The sequence below is a fragment of the Balaenoptera musculus genome, chromosome 5 (genome assembly GCF_009873245.2).
Source record: "Balaenoptera musculus isolate JJ_BM4_2016_0621 chromosome 5, mBalMus1.pri.v3, whole genome shotgun sequence".
Taxonomy (NCBI): Eukaryota; Metazoa; Chordata; class Mammalia; order Artiodactyla; family Balaenopteridae; genus Balaenoptera; species Balaenoptera musculus.
The window spans coordinates 56238182-56262860 of NC_045789.1; the positions used below are offsets into that span (position 1 = coordinate 56238182).

The window sequence follows — 24679 nt, forward strand, 5'->3', positions numbered from 1 at the left end:
TTAGGTTTTCTGGAACTCTGAAATAAGACATTATTATTTAAGGTCTACTGCTTAGCTGGCCTTCCTACTTTCTTAATATCTGTTTCTTTAGACACTCTAATCTTGACAAAAGGATTCACTGCAACTGACTGAACTCATTCCAGAGAGGAATTTTGTATAATGATTACTGTGCTATTTAAGAGCAATGCATAGTGTTTTCAGTCTATAGTGTGTTTATGAGTTACTTACTCATGAACTGCACACTCTGCATTTATGGTTCATTATATCCAAGGGAGGGCCCGAGAATCTGCATATTTTAACACACACACACACGTCAGTGATTCTGCTGCAGGGTGTGTTTAGCCCACATTTTGAGAAAAATTACAGTTGCGGGAGGTTATGATATTTGTTTCCTGTCCCTCCTCTCTAGGGAAATGGTGACAACGCTTAATCAGGTTTGCTTGATGTTGCTTTTCTCGAAAGCTCTTTACAAAATACCTGCTGATTTCTGTTTTTACGCCAGCAATGATTTTGTTAATACTATTTTCTTTCTTTCTAATGCGGGTACTCTATTCTGCCTCCTGCTCACCTGGAAGCTAGTTTTAAACTCTGCTCTTCTGTGTAATTCTGGTTGCAAACTCACTCCCTATTTAACAGAAACATGGTCAAAAATCCATTTCAAGTGTGAACCATCATGTGGTTCAGTTCAGAATCAGAGCAGCTCACTCAGCATTTGAACTGTTCAATCATTCATCTCACTGGCATGTATGCTGTGAACTTATTTGTGTAAAGATGCCTATTGTAAATTGATATGCATAGAATATCAAGTTGTTTAAAACCTCACTCTGAAGTGCTGTTGCTCTCTAGTCCTTGAGAACAAAGTTCTGAAAGCATTCCCAGTGACCTGGCATCACGTAAAGCTTCTTAGTGTGCTCTTTAGATGTAGCATAATACAGATGTGAAATCATGTTTAAATCAAGCATATCCATGAGTCCTCTATTAGGTTCTAAACGAAGTTTACTTAGAATACTGAAACGTTTTTTGTACAGTATGTCAAAATGATTTGTTCATGTGATTTTCCTGAAATTGACTGCCATTCATTCAAACATCAAGTATTTATTCAGCACCTCCTGCATTCATCATATGCTACTGAGCATTCTGAAAGATACAAAAACAGTTGAAGGCATACTCCATCCTACTCCAACCTTAGAACTTTTTATTTTTCTGCTAAAGAATTAACGAATTGAAGAATAAAGTCTAATAAAATAAAACAGTTAGAAGAGAACTAATGACAGTTTGAGTATTAAGATCAGCAGCAATAGCATCAAATTCATTATCTTTGGATGACGATATGGATTGACTTGTTGACTTCGCATTGTTTTTCTCTGTATTTTTCTTCCTTTATCACACATACATGTCTGTAGAGGCAATTATTCAAATCCACTTAGGATATACAGTTGCATTTATTAAAAATAGATGATACACCATTTTGTAACTGCCCTTACATCTATTTCAATAGTCATGCCTTGTTTGGTGAACATCAATACCAGAGTAATCAATCTTTGCTGATAATGACCTATTATTGAATGATATATTAACACAAAATGAAGTGACAAAAAATATCTTGAGATTATTTGACTATTGGGATAATTTTAATTTATTCTGTTTATCTAATTTTATTAATATTTGACAGCCCATTTAATACATTATTGGAATTCAGTCAGAGCAAATTACCTATTTGTAGCTTGGCACACAAACACCAATATCTTCTTTGTCAAAACAAGCATCTAGCTTGAAGAATGTGTTTGAAGATGTGAAATGTTTTCCATTAAACAAAATATGCTTGCAGTGCTGGCTTTTTGATCTCACTTTTTACAAATTTTCTTCCATTAGTAAGAAAAGAGAGCCTATATTATTGAACCTTCAAGCCTAAAAGGACTGAGGATATGACCTGTACTGCAAACCGATGCTTAAACTACAATTCGAGCAATGATTTCCCTTAGGCTTGTGGTAGAGAACCAAATACAAATACAGTATTATTCCAAACAGTGCAGTTTCTCTGCTTTAATTACATCTGTGTATTTAAAGTATATGAATTTAGAGGGTGTCTATCTATTTTTTAAACAATCTTTATTTTTCCCTAATAAAACAGTAAATGACATTTGAAGATGAAAACTTTCATTATCCTATAAATTACTAACCTTTCAAGTTATAATTTCTGTCATCAACAGTCTACTCATATTAATAAGACTTTACTTGTTATTACTTATACTTAATTAACCCTTGATACACTATAGATATAGAAAGAAATAGTTCTATTTCAGAAAAAACCTTTGTAGAGAGTAAATTAGTAGTGTTTTTAAGTTATTATTGGTAGTAATGGGAATGGTGGTAGCAGTTTAGTGGTTTACAGTATTCTCCCCTTATCTGCAGGGGATACATTCCAAGACCCCCAGTGGATGCCTGAAACCTTGGATAGTACAGAACCCTATACATCAGCGGTCCCCAACCTTTTTGGCACCAGGGACCGGTTTTGTGGAAGACAGTTTTTCCATGGACAGTGGAGGGGGGGTGTGTGTGAGCGGTAACGTGAGCAATAGTTCAGGCAATAATGTGAGCGATGGGGAGAGGCAGATGAAGCTTCGCTGGCTCGCCTGCCACTCGCCGCCTGCTGTGTGGCTCAGTTCCTAACAGGTTGCGGACCAGTAGAGGTCCGTGGCCCGGGGTTGGTGACCTGTGCTATACACATATACTATGTTTTTTCCTATATATTCATATATACATAAGTTAGGCACAGCAAGAGATTAACCACAATAACTAATAATAAAATAGAACAATTGTAGCAATATACTGTAATAAAAGTTACGTCAGTGTGGTCTCTTTCTCTCTCTCAAAATATCTCTTTGTACTGTACTCACCTTTTTTTCTTCTTGTGATGATGTGAGTTGATAAAATGCCTATCTGATGACATAAAATGAATGACCTTGGCATTGTGACGTAGTGTTAGGCTGCTATTGACATTCTGATGATTTGTCAGAAGGAAGATCATCTGCTTCAGGTGGTCCTGGATCATTGAGCCATGAAGAAGTGGATTTTTGGATGCCAGGGGCAGAGGATGTTGATGGTTGGGGATCCTGGGTGGGATGGAGCGGGTCGATGTGAGATTTTATCACATTACTCCGAACAGTAGGCAATTTAAAACTTATGAATTGTTTATTTCTGGGATTTTCCATTTAATATTTTTGGACTGATGTTGACTGGGGGTATCTGAAACCGTGAAAAGTGAAACTGTGGATAAGGCTGGGGGGAGGGACTACTCTATTTTTTTGTTGTTGTTTTGGTCTATTTTATACATTTAAAATTTATGTATGAGGATAAAAGGACTCAAAGATTAAATGAATCATTTTAAACATTTTCCAGTAAGATGATAATATTGGTACTCTCAGAGGGAGCTAAACATTCAGTTTTTCACAGGACTAAAGTCTATTTTTCCAGGGACTTGGACTGGAAATATTAGTGGCTTGCTTCCTGAAACTATGAAATCACACACTTACATAATTGGTAAAGGATCATAATGTCAGGTAGTCTGACTTTTTTCTCTACTTTCTAAAGCACTACAATTATTTCTAGTCCTACCGTTACTTTTTCCTTACAGAAAAAAATTTAACACTGTATGTCACTGTGCTGCTTTTGGTGGAGATAGTATTCACGAACTTGGTTATTACAAGTCAGCAGAGAAAATAAATGTTCTACTATTAAGTGTTTAGAAAATCCCTCGAAGGCTTCTGCAGTTACTTCCATGTGAGATGAGGTTCTTCAGCTCAAAAGTATGAACTTTTAAAAGGACTAGCTATACTGTCTTGAAAAACAACTATTGATTATTTTGTTAGCAAGTCACATCAGTGGTGCAACTAGACTCTGGTTTAACAACAATCTACCCTCCCTTAATTTTCTTATTTGTTTTTGTCTTACTAATATGAATAGTTTTTTTTATATTTAATCAGAATCTATTTTAAATTCTTAATTAAATGCTCCTTAAACTTAATTTAAAGAAGCTGATAATGATAATGATGATTATAGCAAGAACATGTATCACTATGTGCCGAGTTCTACTTTTATAGAGGTATGTTAACTAAATTTCTTAGCAAAATGTCTAAAATATTTTTGGTGAAATTGGAAATAGAGACAGAGTTTGCCTTTTATCCCTGAATCTGGTCTTCTTTCCCAAATAACTATTAAATACCCCTTGCATTCCTCACCTTCATCCAACCCTGGCCTTTTGTTTTGAGAAATTCAAGGTATTTCAGATTTCATCTAATCCAGCCATGGCTTTGGTGTTTTAATTATCATATAAAAGAATTATTTTTTCTTTCATAATATTTTCTAAAATATGAACAACCAAAGGTATCACCCATTATCTTATTTATTCCTCACACCAGCTCGTTGAAGTATGTAAGTTGTATCCCTATTTTACACAGTATTACCTATTTTAATAGATTACAGATTTAAATTCATAGTTGTATGACTCTACAGCAGCCAAAATGCTGCAAATAAGATAAATTCAACTAGAATGTACTTAAGCAATGCAGGGAACATATTTTATCATTGAAAAGCACCAGTTTCAGAAACAGTTTGATCATGGATCTGACTTCATTTCTCTGAGATTTTTAGAGCTTACCCTCTTCTGGGTCTGTTTTGATGGAATTCTTTCAAGGTAGCAAAATGGCTAGAGCGATTCCAGATCTCATACATTTATAGCACATCATACCAGAAGGAAAGAAAACTTCTCTTCCTCAATTTATCGACTAACAGTCCTAGACTTCAAGCACAAGGGCCAGGTTAGGGAGGGATACTATGGAACCCGTCGCTGTGACGAGGGATCGGGAATAGACCAGCTGGCTCATTCCCCATGGGCTTCCCTAGGGACCTCCCCAGGGTCCTCACCACGGACCCAGATGTAGAGTCAATCCCATCAAAACTCTAAAACTGTGGCACAAAAAAGGATAGATAGATGGATTTGAGGATTCAAACTCTGTTTTGTTGCCCATGTGCAGTGTTCTTTGTTCTAATTGGTAAATGTTTTGTGAAAGGTTGTCTATTAGTATTTCAAGTGTCTTTATGAGTAAAATTTTTTTGTTCTTGGAATACCCAAACCCTCCCTTAAAACATATCTTCTTTTGCATTTTGCAGTTTATTTTGTAAATTATTTTATTTTTCCCATCAATTTGTACATTTTTATTCCTCAAAGTTCTACCCTAGAGCCTTTTCTCTTCTCACTTAAAAAAAAAAAAAAAAAAAGAAAAAAGTGACATTTTATTCCACAAGCATGCTTGGCTATGTGCTATGTAGCAAACCACCCCCAAACTCAGTAACCTAAAATAATAACCATTTATTTTTGCTCAAGAGTCTATAACTGCTAGGTGTTCCATCTTGCCTCGGCTTGCTTATTCATCCATGTATAGTCAGCTGCCTGTTGGATAGGTAACTGTATTAGTTTTCTATGGCTATTGTAGCAAGTTAAAGCAAACCTAGTGGCTTAAACAACACAAATTTATTATCATTCGATATAATTATCTCTGATAATTATCCTTTATATCAGAGTTCAACAAGGGTCTCATTAGGCTAAAATCAAGGTCTGCAAGGCTGTGTCTTCTTTGGGGGGCTCTAGGAAAGAATTGATTTCCTTGTCTTCCCAGCTTCTAGAGGATACCTGCGTTCTTCGGCTTGTGAGCCCCTCTCTCCAACTTCAAATCCAGCAATGGTGACTCAAGTCCCTCTTACATTACCTTGCCCTGCCTCCCTCTTCACTTTCATATACCCTTGTGATTACATTAGAAAAACTCAGATAACCCAGGATAATCTCCTTATTTGCTGATTAGCAACCTTAATTCCATCTGCAACTTTAATTTCCCTTTGCCATGTAATGTGACATATTCAGAGGTTCTGGGGATTAGGACATGGATATCTTTGAAGGACCATTATTCTGCCTACCACAGTGACTCTGTTGGTTTTGTCTGAGCTGTCTTATACATCTGAAGATCAGCAAACTGACTTATTTAGAAAGGCCTTGGTTGGGAAAAGTGGGCTTTTCTCCATATGGTTTTCTTTTTTTTTTCCATATGGTTTTCAAACTGCAGTTTGTCTCTTTGTTGAAGTCAGGTTTCCAAGAAAAATTACACATCATCACATTTATTGCTTTCTACTAGCTGAAACAAGGCAAAAGACCTGCCCAGTCAGAAAGACTCTGCAATCACCATGATTTACTCTCTAAGCATGCAAACTCTATTTTGCTTTCTGACCTTCATATGTTGTTCTGAGTAGGTGGCATTGCTCCATCTTTCCCTTGCTCATCCCATTGTGTAGAAGTAAATTAATAATCTCTTTGTATTTTGGTTTGTTATGAGTGTGTTCCATTAGAAACAAGTGAGAGAGTTAAATTTCACTCATCTTTATTGCCATCTCTTTTACATATATTTTTAATAAGTATCTTGTTTGTCCCATTGGTGATTAAGGGACTATCGATTTTGTGTGTCTCATTTCTGCCTTCTGTTCTCAGATGCAGGAAAGATGTGGGGAATTCATGTGGACAGCTATAGGCTCAAATGCACCGAGGTGACTTGCCTAGAAGGAAAGGGAAGTGTTACAGAAAGGATGCCTCCATCTTAAGTATCTGACTTTAATAACAAGATTCTTGGCCCATAAAATCTTAAGGAAAAGAAGCAACCTGGACAAAGAGTCTGTGTTTACAATCAGATACTACCAGGTAATGTTTGAGAGTTGACATAATCTTGGAGTCCTTTTTGATGCTTTTTCACTCTCAGATCCTACATCCAACCATCACTAAATCCTAACTATTCTACACCTAAATGAATCTATAATTCAGTTGTTTCCCACCCATTCCATTGCTAACATTTTGATTCAAATCTTTGTTATTTCATAATTAAGTTATTGTAACAGTCTCCTAATGAATCCCTTTGTTTACCCTTCGGACTTCCACAGTTTATTTTCCACAAAGCAGCCACAGGGATCTATTTAAAATACATCAAATGATATCACTTCCCTGCTCAAAACTCTCATGACTCCCCATCTCACTCAGAGTAAATGACACAGACCTACAGGATCTGGACCTTTACCACTTCTTTGGCTGACCTCATCTCCCAGTACTTTCTCATTTACTCACTTTACCAGCTGCACTTGCCTCCCTGCTAATCATTGAACTTTCCAGATATGTACCAGTCTCAGGACTTTTCTACTTGCTGTTACTTCTGCCTAGAACCGTCTTCTCCCAAACTTCCATATGTCTCCCTACCTTGGCATAATAAATGCCTTTTGCCTACATATCTTTTCAGAAGTGTTTCCTAACCATCCTGCTTATAATTGTGTGCTTATGCTAGTACACACGCACCTGTGCCCACACACAGGGCCCTCATCCTGGCCTTTCTTATCCCACTTTCCAGTTTTATTTCTTTCCACAGAACATAGCACTTTATAGCACTATATAACTTACTTAGTTTGTATATCTTTTTTGTTCCTCCCTGAGAATGTAAGTTCCATCGAGTGCAGGAATGTTATTATTGTTTCTTGCCAAGAAATGCACCTGCATGTAGAGATAACTTGATAATTATTTGTTGGAAGAGTGAGTGAATGAACAAATGACGGAAATTCTTGAAAGGTATCTTTTTACAAATAGGTATTTGTCTTAGAAAATTCCAAACTTCACAGTTTTATCAAACAAAACAGTTACATCTTCCTAATTCTCAAATCATTTGCTGATCTGCATTAAAAGATGTCATTACACTGGCTGATAGCGTGGAACCCCACATGGGAGACATCCCCTAGGCCCCCATTACCTCCACTTTTTGTTTGGTTAGCTCCTGCTCGGTCTTTATTTCCCAGCTAAGATGATTTCTTTCAAGAAGCTGTCTTTGAATCATCAAATCTGAGATAGGTGCTTCTCTTCAGTGCTCTGAAACGCTCATCCCTCTCATGCAAGTATGTCGTTATTTGCTTTCTTATTTATTTCCTCCACTATGCTATAAACTCCTTGAGGGCAGAGATTATGCAGGTTTTATCCATGACTGAATTCTCACTGACTAGTATGATTCTAACATATAACAGGTGCTCATAAATGAGTAAATAAATAATGTAATTAAGTGAAATGGTATTAATTTTCAAAAATCAGGAAATTTTTACATGTAATTTTATTAATAGAAAACTGATCTCCTCTCAATACTAATATCAATTCTTCCTGACACTTCAAGAACCCAAAAGCAATTTTACTTTTCAGATGAAATTATCCTAATTTTGACAACATTCCCATTTGGTCATAATTTCTATGTTTTAAATAATCTTGTCTGATTTCTTCTTAAAATACTGAAAATACTGTTGTGCTTCTTCGTGTGTACATTATTCGACCTTACAGTTTAATTATTTCGTAATTTGTTACATCAAAAACGTTGTTAGTTAAAACTATCACAGCTTTGGGTTTTTCAGGGTTTTTTGTACGATTTTGTAAATTATTATCTATTTAGGTTAAGTTAATTGAATGTCTTAAAATGAAAGTGCCTGGTTGCTCTTTGCATTGCTTTATCAGTTTCTGGAGGCAAATTTCACGTATATTCTCGCTTTTTTTTTTTTTTTTTTAAATTTCTAGGCATGCCAGTAAGTTTAAATTGGTTCTGAATAGAAAAAAAAAAAATTGTAGAAAATAAACTGCATATGGGAAGACTGATGAGCCTTGAAACTTAATTATTTAAAATGAACAAAACTGAGTCCCACCCAATGCACATTTGCAGAACTCTTACACTGTACATTTATAAGAAGTTATTACTTTATTTAGCATATGCCTGAGTTTCTTTCATATTTTTCATGATATTCTGCAACTACAATTTTGTTCTTCTTAGAGTAGGTAAAAGGCAAAGTTTTATGAGGTCTCTAAGTAAAATTACATTTTGTATTGTTATAGTGTTAGTGGATGTGGAGTTTTTTAGTGTAGGAAAACAAAATAGAATAATAAATCATTTGCTTAACCTTAATTAGGGGGAAAGAAATTTATGGATAGATTTTAAATTTAAGCGTCAGGAAACATTTTTCACTTATTTGCTAAATCATCTTTGATGTTTACATTTAAGAGTTGTGACTATAGCTTTTTATTCTTTCTTAGGATCTCTGTACATGTAAGCATCAATAGTAATATCAATCCTAAACACATAATGACAAAAGAAAAATTCTATAAAGACTTGCATATGATTTACATTGTAGATGGTGACATTTTCACAACATCCGAATGGATTTATATTTAACTGAATGGATTGATATTTAAATGAGGAGAGTAGAAAATGAAGTAATTGTCAAAGGCTGCTTAATCATTGAAAGATTTTATGCTGCAATACGGATGTCTGGAATCCCTATCCAGTGCTCTTCACACTTAACCTTGTGGATTCTTTGGTGTTCTTCCTTTCTAATAGTGCAAACACTGATGTAAAGAGCTTCCTATTGCTTCAAAGATTCTTTATTAATAGCAGTGATATTTCTCATAACTTTTGTAGAATCGTTTCAAACTCATGACTGTGACATATTAAACAACTGAAATTCAGTTTAAATAAAAGGATTTTCTTCACTGGTATCACTAAAACTACAAATTCCATGCCTAATATAAGATTATGAGATAGATTTCATAAGGTTTCATCTTGTGAATGTCATTACTAAATGCTTGAGTCATCTGTCCTAAATGGTTTTCCGAATAGGAAGCTGCTGGGATACAGAATGAGCCAACATGCATCCCACGAGAGCACATATATTGTAAGTGGCAGAGAGATCTTATCTTCATTAAAAAAGAAAAAAAACTGTTACCAATACTGTTTAGTTTTGTTGCAAATATAAATTATATGCCTATGTTTGCATTCATAATATGACCTCTTTGACAGGTACTAGATTAAACATTAATTATAACTTTAACAATAAAAATACAGACTGATACCTCTGTGTACTATACACTGACCTCCTGGGAAAATATTAAAAATATTATTCACTTATAGACCATGGCTATTAAGTATAGTTTTATATTCTCAAGATTGCATTTATTATCATAAATTTTTTAGAGACCTGGCTAAAGAATTTATTTCATTCTTTCTATATGCAGACATAGAGATTTCTATTTAAACTTCCAGGTCCTGGAATAAAAATAATAGTTATGGTAGGGTATAAAAACACTTAAAGCTCCTTCCATCAAGAGATGAAGTCTGTTTTTCCAACTCTTCAATCTGGGCCAGCTTGTGATGTTCCTTGAGTAATAGAATACAGCAAAAGTGAGGTGTGAATTCGTTAGCCCAGACCTCTAAAGACCGGTAGCTCCATCCCCCACCACTTGGAACCCTGAGGTCATAGTTTTCTGAGGAAGCCTGGTCTAGCCTTTTGGAGGATGAGAAAGCACCTGGAGAGACAGGGCTCCACCCTTCCCATAGAAAGCCCTACACCTGGGATAAGGATTTCTGGGACAAGCCTAGAGCCCAAGCCTTCTGGGAGATGAATGCAGCCATGTGAGTAAATCCAGACAAGACCTGCAGAAGAATCACCCAGCCAATGCCTAGAATTGTGAGAAATCATAAATCATTATTGATCTAAGTCACCAAATTTGGGGGCTGTTTCCTTACAGAAACTGGAAATTAATAACATAGCCAACATCTGTGGTACACTTACAAATACCTTGAAGTGCTCTGAATACTTAATGAATGTTACTTCATTATCACCTTCATCATTCCTCTTTTACTGAGGAGAAATCTGACATACAAAAATTGAATCCACTTACATAGAACTAATAAGTAGAGAAATCAGAATTTGAATCCAGGCAATTTTGTTTCAGGAGCATCACATTAACCGCCATCACTGTATTTATTCTCAAAAGATAACTCAAAAATCAACATAGATGATTTATTCTTAAAATGCAAAAGACCAAACTTCTTCAGTAGTCCTATTTTATGTATGAATATGTATGAATTGTGTTGTTTATCTATTTGTCTATCATTCTCTCTACCTATTTCTCCATCAACTTAAGTGTGTATATGCTTCATTCCTCCCATAGCAGGCATGCTCTACTTGGTTAACTGCATAATTACTCAATATCAATTGTATTCTGTCACTGTGTCTAGAGACCTGGCCTGAGTTTCTTTTATGAAACTATATCCTCATTAGCTTTTATCTTATATTTCCTCTATCTGGCTGCTGACCTTGAAAAGTCATTATTATAACAGTTGTTTAGTATGTTGCAGGCACAAAGTTAAGTAATTTACATTCAGTACTCATTTAATTCTCCAGCATCCTCCATGGAATCTTCACTTGAACCTAAGAAAACTGAGGCAAATGGAAACTAAGAATTATTCAGTATTATAGTTACTGATGGAACTGAGATTCAAGTCATGTCTGGCCATCACCAGTCACATAGTTAAATTCATATTTGGAAATAGAAATGTATTATAAAATATTATACATTTGAAATTTAAGACTGTATAGTATTAAAATTCTACATAGATAAACATAATTCTGTACCCATATATATTTAATTTTCCTAAATCTATTTTTATCACCAGAATCAATATACATATCTGTATATATATTATTTTAAAAAGTAAAGCATGTTTATTTATTTTCAAGACATTAACATTACAACAAACAATAAAACTGGAAAGGTCAAAAATACATTATTTTCAAATTTCTCAGGCTGAAGTTCAAAGATAATTCCATCCAGAGAGTAGATTATTTCAAAATAGGATTTGGGTAGGATTTTCTATCGACAACATTAGCCCTTGATACAAAGGCCTTTTTTCTTTAGTTACCAACCAAGTGATTTATGTTGGATTGGATAACAGAATATTTTAGAATCAACAAATACATTTTTAATAGATTCTTCTATTTCAGAATAGTTCTTCCTTAGATTTCTTCTATCAAAATTACAAAGTCCTCAATATTGGTTCTAGTGGCTTTAGTGTTTTTTTCATCCCCATTCTAATAAAAGACAGACTGAAAATGCATAGGTAGATAAATTTGGAGTTTTACTTTATTTTTCCTAAGTTAGGAAAATTTTGTAGTCGTAAATAAACTTAATAAACTATATACATTATTATGCTGTATATTTTCCTCTTATAATATCCTGCATGTGAAAAGTTACAAAGAGATTTGTAGATAATCATGCCTTAGAAGTAAATCTCCCATACATGACTAGTTAAGATCACTGGCTTGATACCCTTATTACAAGTGAAAACCTTATCTCCAGCTAATCATTCATACTTTGTGCAATTGATGAAATGGAAATATTTATAAATATTATAAGAAATATGAAAATGCCCAAAGAGCAGTGATTTTTGCATTATATATCATAATTGAGGAAGATTGGGAAAGTAGTTTTCCATAAACCAGAGTTAATTTTTTAATCACTGTTGTTTTGCTTTTCCTTTAGTTTTCATTGTTTCATTGTGATGGGATATGATAATTTACAAGTGTTAGATCACAAAATTGGAGTTGAAGCCCACTGGTAAGATGTAATATTTCTCTTAATTTGTTTCTAGATCCAATTTAAATTAGGAATTAAAGTACTGAACATGATTATTATATTCCTTGGATATGCATAGTGCATAGCTGGCCCCTGTTTAATCTCCAGAGGCAAGAACCACAATACTTCAGATTTATTATTATGTTCCTCGCTTAACTTGTTTGCAGGCATTAGAATGTGAAATTGTAACTGATTCTTAGTCTCTTAAAAAACCAGATGTGAAAATTCACATGCATTTTCATTGTATGGCATAGGCACTTAAAATTAATGAAAGAGACTTTTTTGATATTTAGGAGAATAACATTCAAAGTCATATTAATGAATATATTAACTCACTGATGGTGATATTAATCTCATATCCTACATGGAGCAATATGGGCATAAATAAATCTTATCAATGAATGGCTAATTAAATAAGTGATTGAACAAATTCATGTATATACGACATTTACATTAACCTTGTTTCTATTAATACATTTAGTCTATAATAATTTTGACACCTGCTATTAAAAAGATGCTATTCTAGGCCATATTCAAAATAGAGAAATAAATCATAATTCCTGCCTTCAGTGAGTGTAAAGTTTAATGTGAGAAACTATATATGTATACAAGTAACTATAAGATAAAGTTAAAAGTAGGTCTATTAAGAAGATTAATAAATCAATGTGGACTTTCAGAAGAAATAATAATTATTTCCAGGTAAGAAAATCAAAAATCTCCTTTTTTCATGAAGGAAATACTGTTTGAATAAGGTAATGAAATGTAGGTAGAATCTGGACATGTTGAGACTGAAAAGAACATGCTGGGCTGTGGAGAAATATGTTGAGTAAAATCAGAGAAGTATTGTCAAAGATGCATGTGAAGAACTTCAAATGGTCCAGTTTGATTGTGCTGTATGTAAAACAGTAGGACTATAAATTTTGAAAGCTATGTTGGGGCAAGATTTTGGAAAGCTTTAATACCAGAGTAAAAAGATTTAATTTTCTATGCATTGAAGAGCCATTAAAGTTTCTTTGTATGAAATTAACTTCATTGCTTCAAATTTTTTAAGATAAAATAATTGAAAATAAAAATTTTAAATGTGAAAAAATTCATTACAATGGAAGTTTATACAGTCATTTATCATATTTTAGGAACCTCCTTCAAGAAGATTGTTCTTAAGCAACCTTCCTCAACAATGAATCTAAATAGCATACATTTGTACATTACATTGGCATCTCAAAAAATCCAGACCCCCAATGCAATAGATATAGTGTAGGTCAAAGTATCTACATTTTTAATAATTATACCTACTAATTGTGATATGGTAGGTGCTGAACTATGCTTAGAAAACCACTGTTTTAGGCCATGAGACTCCTCATTGAACAGAAAAACAATAATGCATTGTAGAAAAACTTATTGATTTGAAATTATGAGTCCTTGACTTCTCTTCTGGGATATACATTTAAAAGTGATTATTAGCAAATATTAGTTCACATATAGAATATATTCTCAAATCAAAGAAAAGTCTATTTTAACAGAAGAAGAAATGGGGGAGAAATGTTATTATTTATTTTATATATAAATTATAAAATGCTTACTATATTGTTTTCACAAATTAAGCCATTTGATCCTTATAACAACCCTAATTGTAGGTATAATGTTTTCTTCATTTAACAAATTAGGACACTGAGTTTAGAGAACTTGCTTAAGTCACAGTGCTAAATCCAGTATACAAGCCAGACTCCATTCCATTAACCAAAGCAAGATGCAGTTTCTCCAGTGTGCTCCTCCCTCTTCCATTCTTACAGGAGAAATGAATATGGTATGTTTATTTCAGTTCACAAATGAAAGTACATATAGCTTATTAAAATGTCTATTTTCCTACCTTTAAGTATAATAATAGTATTATTGTATTCTGGAGGTCAGTTCAAAGGTTATCATTTCTATCTATTCTTTGTTGGTTATTTTCCTACCTCTAAGTATAATAATAGTATTATTTATTTTTTCCTCCCTCTAAGTATAATAATAGTATTATATTCTGGAGGTCAGTTCTAAGGTTATCATTTCTATCTATTCTTTATTGGTTACACTGATTTACATTATATCCTAATAAAATAATGAAATTTGTAATGTGAATGATATTAATTGCTGCAGTGAGATAGCAAATAAACTCTTGGGGTTATGCATTTTCATGTACTAAGCAGTTTAATCAGATTGAAAGGAAGAAAATAATGCCTTCATGTATATCAATGTGTTTCCATAGCTTGAAATGGGAAGAAAATTTTCATTTATTACTAATCAAGTTTGAGAATGTGGGTAGGTGACATATTATAAATCAGCTAATAATGTGTGTGTTTATTTTACGTGTTTTTTTCCCTCTCATAGCTGATATACTTCAATGGAATCATATTTGACTAAAATAATTGTGTTTTTATGCAACTTTTATGTTGATTAAAATTTTAATTAAACATTTCCAAGACCCATTAATTACTTGGCTCCCTTCAAGCTCTCCCATCAGAAATTGAGCAGCATACGTGATTAGTTAAAAATACAGTCTTCTTGTGACACACTAATCAGCATTAACATTTCATCAATGATTCTAAAACAAAGTGCATGTTTTTCCTTTTTGCTGGTCTTTAACAAATTGGAGAAAACAGCATAGCTACCACAGCATGTTTAGAATCATAGATTATTTTATGCTACTATTCCCTCCTTTCCCATTCCCATGAAGGGAAAGAAAATTAAAGAGCAGAAGAAAGCAGAGTTCAGAAATAGAACCAGAGAAATTAATGCTGTGAAATCTGCCGGAGTCGGCACAGGCAGTAAAGATTGGCCTCTGGTACAGAAATTCCATTTGCTGTCCTCGGAGAGTCTCCTTTCTTTCAGTGACAGACTGGCAGAGCACTGTTCAGGCATTCACTCTTCATTGTCCCTATTTTCAAGCAAATTTGCATAGTAGTTATTCATACTGATTCATGGTTTTCTTTTTAACAAGTTTCTTTCTCCTCCCAACTTTCCTTTTGGCAGCCTTTACTATCCAGTTGAGTAGGAAAAATAATGCCTTTATGAATGGCCGTGAAATCTGATCTTTCCTTGAAGAGGAGGGAAAGAAGTCTTTCAAAATTCAGTTGATAAAAATAAAGATGTGTAGATTTTTTACCATACGTGGCCTTTAAATAGAACAAGTCTTAGCCTTTTCCTGCATTAACGTTTGTCTAATGGGTATCTGACATGCTTCTAAACACACACTGGAAAGATTTTACATTTTTGATGAATTACCTTTCTTCCATATTTGCTGAGGATGCACTGAATGTTGCATAGGACCAACACTTTTCATGATGCAGAATTTGTTCTTTGTCCTTCAGAATTTTCTTGCTGTCCAGTATCCAATTATTTCAATACATATGAATATATAATATTTTCCTTTTTGGTCATCATTAATTTTTTAGTCTCTTTTTTTCCGTAAAGGTTATGTATCTTTCTTTGAAACACTTCTATTGCTGCCATTTCTTTAGCAATCAAATACATGAGATTAAAATGTACTTGACATATATTATAATTAAGCAAATGCCCAGGAAACATGAGCAACAATTAGCAACCCAATGACTTTTACTTAAGTGATTGCCCACAACTGCTATTGCTACCAGAACTTAGCTTTTTGTTCACATCAAGTTCTTAACTCACAATTACATGACCAAAATTAGCTTGATAGAAAAAGCAATGATTTGATTACCTAATAGCTGATCAAATTATTATGTTCTACCCTCTCTTATTCTTTTTCTCTACATGTAAACTTCAGTTAAAATTTTTCTCATTTATCAGAAAATTTTGAGTCACTTTGGCCAAATTTTGCTTTAAAAATATAACATCTTTACACTTAATCTATTTTAAAAATCTACAATCTAGAGTGTTTTAGGATTTGATGGAAAAGCCTTATTGTTTTTATGATGTAAGCATGCTGTTCACAGTAATCTGAATTTAGGTATTATTAGTTCTATAAATTTAATATTTCTTCTCAAATAGCTAGTTATTTTTAAAGAATTCTGTGCCTTTTTCAGGGCAGTTTTAATTGTTCTAAAGAGTCAGTGGAGAATTAAAAGTCTTAACGCTAATTCATTTTCACATATTTTGGAGAGAAAGGTAGATAACAGATTGTACAAATATGTTTAAAAATCTCATACTTAGTGGGGTATCTAGTGATGTGTAGAGTTTTACTCTGTTAATCATGCATTATAATTTTTTACACATAAAACCACTTAATCTTTCTCCACTATTTAATTAGGATTTTTAAGTAAGTATAATTTTTCATGTGTGCTGATACAGTAAAATTAGAAAAATAGCTTACATTATGAGTATTAAGAAATGATTAACCATGAAACACAATTTTACAAATCTGCGTTCATTTAACTTGCAATGGTTGCATGGAAAGCAAAGGCATTTGAAAGGAAAACAATTTTTTCCATTACGGTTCAAAAGATTATGCTCATTTATTACCACAAACTTTCTCCTTTAAATTTTTCTAAATTACTAGAACCATTGTTTATATGCACAAAGAATGAGGAAATAAGTTCCTAACAACTGTGACTCAGTGAAAATGGAAAACATAGGAAGGAAAAATAACGATTACCAGTCCAGCAAAATTTTCTCCTTTTTTGGAGGGAATTTTTCCTTCTTCTTATTTAAAAATACTTGTTATTTTACTACAAATACATAAGTGTTAAATAGAACACAGAGTTAATACAGTGCAACAGCTGTTTTTAGTTATGAATCAATTGAACAATCTAATTTCCTCCTTGTTTCTGCTCTACTTTCAAATTTAAAGACAAACATTACTCATTTTAATTTCTTCGCTTGCATTCATGGAAAATGACACTTCAAAAATTGTTTTAAGTGAATTTGTAAACATTAAAACTTTACTGTCTTAATTTTTAATTTATGAGCTCTCACAGCCATTCAGTATTGATTTCTTTTGTTTTGTTTTGTATTTTAGTTGAGCAAGGTAGTGTACTTTGTTTTAAGCAATGGTCTGTCTCTGTCACAAGTTTACTTGGAATAGTTACCCCCTTCCCTCCCTTGTGCAAGTGTGTGTGTGTGTGTGTGTGTGTGTGTGTGTGTGTGTGTGTGTGTATAAATTAATGAAGAATACTGCAGATAAGTTTTCTGACATACCTTGGCATTTAAAATACTTTTATGAATTACATTCTCACTAACATTAAAAATGGGCATGTTTATTTGATGTTTATAACAAAAGTTAAATATTTCATGTGGAAAGAAATATGTATAATCTCTCTTTGTTTAAATAATTATACAGAATAGATTATGAATTTTAACTCCTGCCACAGTAAGTAGCAAACACTGAAGTGGTTAAAAATCTTACCAGTAAAATATATATAAACAGGATCAACAGCATTTTGAATAAAAGCTAAAAGTACATGAAACTTTTCAGTAGAATTTATTTTTTCTCTCCATAACCCATTCTTCTAATGATTCTGAAATATTTCACTGGATAGATTTCTCCACCTACTCAAACCTCATCTTTACCTGTAAAATAATTTTAAAGGAAAAAAAATGAGCTTTAACTATCAAAAGAATATGACTTTGTGATAGATATGTTAATTATCTTGATTGTGGTGATCATTTCACAGAGTATACATATATCAAAACATCACATTGTACACTTTGAATATATACAGTTTTTTATCTGTCAATCATACTTCAGTGAAGCTGAGAAAATATCATTAAATTAAAAAAATAAAATGACTGTTAGAAATTTACAGGAGAAAATGATAATAATTAAACTAGAAGAAAACAATCCTCCTTGCAGCAGACAGTGTCTGCTTCCTCCTACAGACTCCTCCCATTCCTTCTCACATTCAGGAATACTTCCTTCTAAATGGCAAAAAAACCCAATCAGTCTTAAGCATCTGACATAGCTGATTTATATGTACCTGACCATAATGTCAGGCCTACTTTGATTATTCCAGGAATCTGGTTAGATTGATGCTTTTAGATAGGGGGAAAATAAAATCTAATGTTAAGAGCCCTTGAATGTAGTTATGAAAAGTTGCCATAACTTTAATAATACTTTTGATAAAATAGTTTTGCCATGCTCAGGAATGTATTTGATTTGATTTTTACTTTATATTGTTGTTTAATTTTTTCTTAACTATGAATCAGTTGTTATAAAAGTGCCATTCTATCCTTTGAATGTGATATTTAGGTATCATAATTATGTTTTTTAAACATGCTTTTTGTATAACTTGGAATTAATATATCCAGAATATGCTATAATTAATGACTAGCAAAAAATGAAAATGTTTACTTTGGTAGGTATCTGGGATTGCAAAGTGTGATAAGTGTGATTAAAATGTAATAGAATAGTATTTTTTTCAGAATTTTGCCGGAAATTATTTTTTCCTTTAAAAAAAAAAAAAAAAAAAAAGATGGTGAATTGAAGATACTTGGGATTATACTGTAAAAACAAATATGGTTTTCCATTTTTTCTTCAATTATTCTTAAAAAATTTTTTTAAACTGCTATTGACTTTTGGATAGTCAGTGTATGTGATGCAAAATATCTCACAGAAAGAAGCTACTTCTCATTCAAAAGTGATTGAAGCCATCTGTTCTGTTAGCCAGACTTTATCGTGGAAGGATGGGCACTTCTGAACAGCCTCTAGGGTGCTTGGTTAGTCTTTGAAGTATCATTAGAAGGGCTGTGGTAAGGAATAAGGTTTCACTGTTCATGCTCCAGGCATTAGTCAAAGCAGTCTCATGCATGAATACCATTTTGAGATTGTATAAAGTTATACTTAAAGAGGCAAAGCACTACTCATTTCAATTTTAAGAGAGAGGACAGAGGAGGAAAAAGTAATGTAGGATTTGTACTGATGAATTCTTTGTCACATTTATTTCTGAGGTTCTTAAGGAGAAACTGTGCTCTGAGTTCAGAAAGTGAACAAATTTTTTGGGAACTTAATGGGGAAATCAATATGTAGGTAACTTCATTCTGTCAAGAAAAATGGACTGATTTGTTAGGATGTCACTTTCATTTTTTAATCCAAGCATTGGTCCAGTATTTTAATTGCTATCTCCATTTTAATGATTTGATATAATTCATAATTAGAAAGAGAAAAGTTATTTCTAATATTTCACATGATCACACATTTTCCATTCTGCCTTGAATGTGCAAGTGAAACAGGTGACTATCAGGTTTTACATTGGTCTAAACGTCTGTCCTTCCATGTATTGGTCATAATGGCTTTGCATGTGGAATACTGCATATGGATCTGGGTTATTGGATGTTAAAACGTGGAGTAATGTAAGTGCTCTGTTTTCCGCTTTGTAATGGTGAAACAATTCAGAGAAACAAAGTATACACAAAATGATATAAGATACTAGTAAGCTGAAGCATAGAATTTTTTCCTCTTGGTAGCTTAAATTCTCTTTCACTTTCTAAAAAAAGACACTAAAATTTCTATAGTTAAATTCTGACTCCCATTCTTTCTCCCTCACCCTGTTCCCAGAAGAAACCATGATCGTGAAGTATGTGTGTATATTGTTTCTACGTTTTTTGTAGTTTTACTGCAAATGTAGGCATTAATATAAAAATCCATACTTTAAAATTTGGTATACCATGACTTTTTTGCATCTTGCTTTTCATTTAAATATTTCTAGAGCAATTTTAGGTTCACAATAAAATTGAGAGGAATGTATAACAGTCTCCCATATGCCCTCTGCTCCCACACATGTGCAGCTTCCCCTACTGTCAATATCCTTTGCCAACATGGTACTGTTGTTATAACTGATGAACCTACAGTGACACATGGTAATCAGCCAAAGTCCATAGTTTACCTTAGGGTTCACTCTTGATGTACATTCTAACATCTTGCTTTTTTAGTGTTTTTGAGACTTATCTATGTTGATACCTGTCTGTATTCATTTGCTAGGGCTAACCTAACAAAATACCGCAAATTGAGTGGCTAAACAAAAGAAATTTATTGTCTCATGGTTATGAAGACTAGAATTTCAAGATCAAGGTGTTGACAGGACCATGCTCCCTCTGAAGACACTAGGGAAGGATCTGTTCTAGGCTTCCTAGATTCTGGTAGTTTTTTGGATTGGGGCAGTATGACCCCAGTGTTCATAAGAGGTTCTCCCTTTGTGTGTCAATGTGTCCATATTTCTCCTTTTTATAAGGACATTGTCATTTTGGCCTAGGGTCAGTACTAATGACCATATTTCCAAAGAAGGTAACATTCACAGGTACGGGGTTTTAGGAATTTAACATTTTTTGAAGGACATAATCGAACCCGTAACAATGCCTACATATGAACTTTACTGAATATAATTGCTATATGATTATACCACAGTATATCCATTCTTTCACTGAATAATAGTTTGATTTTTTTCAACTTCTTTTTCTATACAAACAGTCGTTGTACATACCTCTTCTGCCTAGAGTTTTGTTGGGCCAGAGACACAGAATTTAAATTCTTGTATTTTAAATTTTCTCCTGTTCTTAAAATTCAAAGTGTGCCAATGTATATACTTTCAAAAATGTAAATCAATGCAAAGGACCTTTTCAACAAGCTCCCACTAATGCAGGTTTTATCAGATTTTAAAATTTTGGGTGTTAAATGTATTCTTTTTTGTTTTCATTGCATTTTTCTGGATTTTTGAAAAAGTACTAAAACTTTTTATATACTTTTGGGCATTTAGGTTTATTCTATGAGTGACCTAGTAATTTTAAACCCATTTATTATATTGAAATATTCCTTTTTAAAATTTACATTCACTAGATAGTAATTTTGTTGGTTTTAAACAATGCATATATCTTTTATTAACCTGTAGTATGTTTTTAAATTTTGTTACACATTATTTTTTATTTTAACATGTTCAGAATTATCAGTCTTTTCTGCATGGTTTGTAATTTCTGTGTCAATTTAAAAAAAAAAAAACCTTTCCTGGTGTGTGCTGCAAAAAATATTCTCAAATATTTTCATCTCAAAATTTGTATTTGGATTTTCACATAATTTAGTTCATCTATAATTTGCTTTCTGATATATTATGATTCTGGAGTCATTTTAATACAAATGGCTTGTTTTCTCATGTCATTTGTTAAAAATGTTTATCATTTTTATGGGCTTTTAATAAAGACTCTCATATATACATGGCTCTTTTCCTAAACTCTTCATTGTGTTTCTTTTATTTATAATTACAATGGAATAATTATCAGTTTGTAATATATACATAATAGCTGTATCTTCTTTCTTTTTTTGGTGGTTGGCATGGGGGGGTGATTGTAGCTTTTCTCTGCTTTTGTAATAGGTTGACAATAATTTTTTTTTTAATTTCTGTTGGTATACTTTTTGTTGTTCTGTAGAATGGACTGTTATCAGTGTACATTGTAGTTTATCTGTAAATTGTCTTTTTTCTTCTCTAAAGTCTCTTAAGTTTTTATTGTTGTGATTTTTAAATTTTCCATATGGCAAGAAATTGATGTTGAGATTATTTTCTTTAATAGTTCTTGGAACACAGTTGTTGAAATGAGGAAATACGATAGTCACCTATTTTGGAAATTGGTCATCATCTTCTCTTCAACTCTTGTCTTCTGGCTCTTCTTGCTTTCTTCTTTTGGAACTTCTTTTAGAAAATTCTAATTTTTCTCAAATATCCCATGTCTCTTTTCTCTTACATGGTATTTTTTAATATTTGTCATTTTGTTGTAATTTCCTCAGATCTATCTTCTAGAGTTTTCTTGGTCTGCCATTTCTTTGCCAGACAAGGAAAAATTTATTCAAGTTATACCAGAAATTCCTAACAACTTTTTAAATCACTTCCTATACAATCTTGCACTTTTTGCAAGTCAATGGAATCCTCTGTAGCAAAGAATTCAACATTTGCAACTGTTTATGTTGGCAAGGAATGGGTTATGAAGGCAAAATTTTGATTTAAGGTTGTCTAAGTAAAAATAATATTTAGTAACATTCATCAGTCTTCTAGCTTTTGTCAATTTTTGCTTGAAGAAAAACCAACAAAATTTTGTCACTCTCAAGTCCAGCCTTCAGAATTAGATCATATATATATATATATATTCTTTCCTTCTTTTTTCCTATCACCTATCTATCTATCTATCTATCTACCTATCTATCTCATAGATATCTCCTCCAAAACTACATTTTCAGAGAAACCACTAGGACAAAAGGAATAATACATTTCTTTGACATTGACTATAATGATGGCTGCAGAATCTGGAATTCAGTAGCATTTATTTATTTGCAGAAGTATTTGGAATATCTAAGTGAATATCATGATCCCCACCAAACAACATATATCTGATTGGGGACTACTTTCATATCCTAACTGGTATATTACACCCCCCCCACTTTTAATCCATCATTTGCAAGGTAAACAAAGTAAGCTTTTGAAAATGCAGGCTTGGCAGTATGACTCTTTATTTGTAGCTATTAAATATCCCCATTGGTCTTAGATAAATTCAAAAACTCCTTAATATAGTTTATTGGTTCTATATCACTTGCCCCTGTTTATCTCACTAACCTCATGTCTCATTCTCCAAATTTACAATTTGTGTTGCAGCCGTATTGAAACATATGCTCATTAACACACACACACACACACACACACACACACAGTGTTCTTTTTGTCTATAACATACTTCTCTACACTCCTTTAAATGGCTAATTTCTGGACATTATTAATATCTTAATTTATAAGTTATTTTCTGGTAAAACTCACCTGACTTTCCAAGTCAGGAAGAGGTACTCCACTTATGTTTTCCCAAGGTACACTATTCTACCAGTGTAGTTATTTCCCACAGTGCTACATTGTAATAGACTCTTTTACTTGCCTGTATCCCTCACTAGAGTCTAAACTCAGTGACATCAATGATTGTGTCTTCTTGTGTATTGCTGTAGTGTCCTAGTACTCATCAAAATTTCTAGTACAATATGGGGAAAATATTTATTTATTAAATAAGTAAATGAACGAATGAATGAATAAACAAGTTTTCTTTTTACTGATTATAATATTCTTAGCCAAATAGACATTTTTGGCCTTATACTTGTAAATGTTGTATAAAATAATTCATACTAAGACAATAAAGTTGTTAATAGTAATATATTTAAAAAGTAAAAAACAAACAACTGGTACATCTTAAGTAATCAAACAAATATATTCATCAAAGGCCTTGTAAGCCGTGTTGAGAAGTTTGCTGTTTTATTAAAACTAACCTGAGTATGTTAAATAGAGGGCTGACATGATATGAGTTTTGTTTTACAAAGATCCCTTTGACAGCTTGGTAGTTAATAGCTATGTGGTCAACACCGGAAGAAGGGACACCAGTTAGGATATTATTACAAGATCCAGGAAGAGATGTTGTTGGGCTGGACGACAACAGTAGCAAAAGAGGTGGCATGTTTTGAATGTTACATTTTAAAATGGACTCAGTATTTAATAGAAGATTTAAGTATTTTTATTCCTTGAGCTACTAGAGGAATTGATGGAAGAAATTGCTAGTCTTGTTCCTGTGTCTGTTACCCGTCTGTGTAGGTGAAGTAGTGGATTTGAAGCACAACTATTTGAACTAAGATTAATATTTTTGTACAAGAACATTAATGCTTTTGTTAGTTTGAAAGATGAATGCAGTGAGTATAGACTGGAAAGGAGAAGGTCGCTGAGTATATGAATCATCTGCCAAACTATAGAAAAAAATGCTAAAATTTTAGATGGCACAACTAACTTTTTTTAAACTTGCAAGTTAAGGCAGGAGTACAGAGATAATCTTTTTAGTGTGGTGAAGTGAAAACTGCTTGTAATAAAAAATGATGAACCTCTACTTATCATATATTAATGTTTCATCTTTATGGCTGATTCTTTATGGAATAACAAAAATTTTGGTCTGCAAAGCAGCAGTTTCGGATGTAGTTAACTTTCTTCATAATAAATTTACTTGAGAATATTCACAATCTTGTTGGCATCTTCACTATCCAGGAAGCTGTATGATCATTTAAATTTTCTTATAAAGCAGCAATATTCGAAGGCCTCTTGCTATTCATTATTTGTTTTAGGCTGACTTCTTCCATCTGTGATTATCAACACTCCCACACTGATAAGTAAATTGCTTAGATAACATTTCCTGTTTTAAAATGTTAAT

At 32.8% G+C, this 24679-nt stretch overlaps 1 protein-coding gene across 1 annotated transcript in view; it reads left to right on the plus strand.

Annotated features, from left to right (window-relative positions):
• Positions 1-24679, plus strand: part of EPHA5 (EPH receptor A5) — a 313822-nt gene that overhangs the window by 152209 nt on the left and 136934 nt on the right. The gene's annotated exons all lie outside the window — the stretch shown is intronic.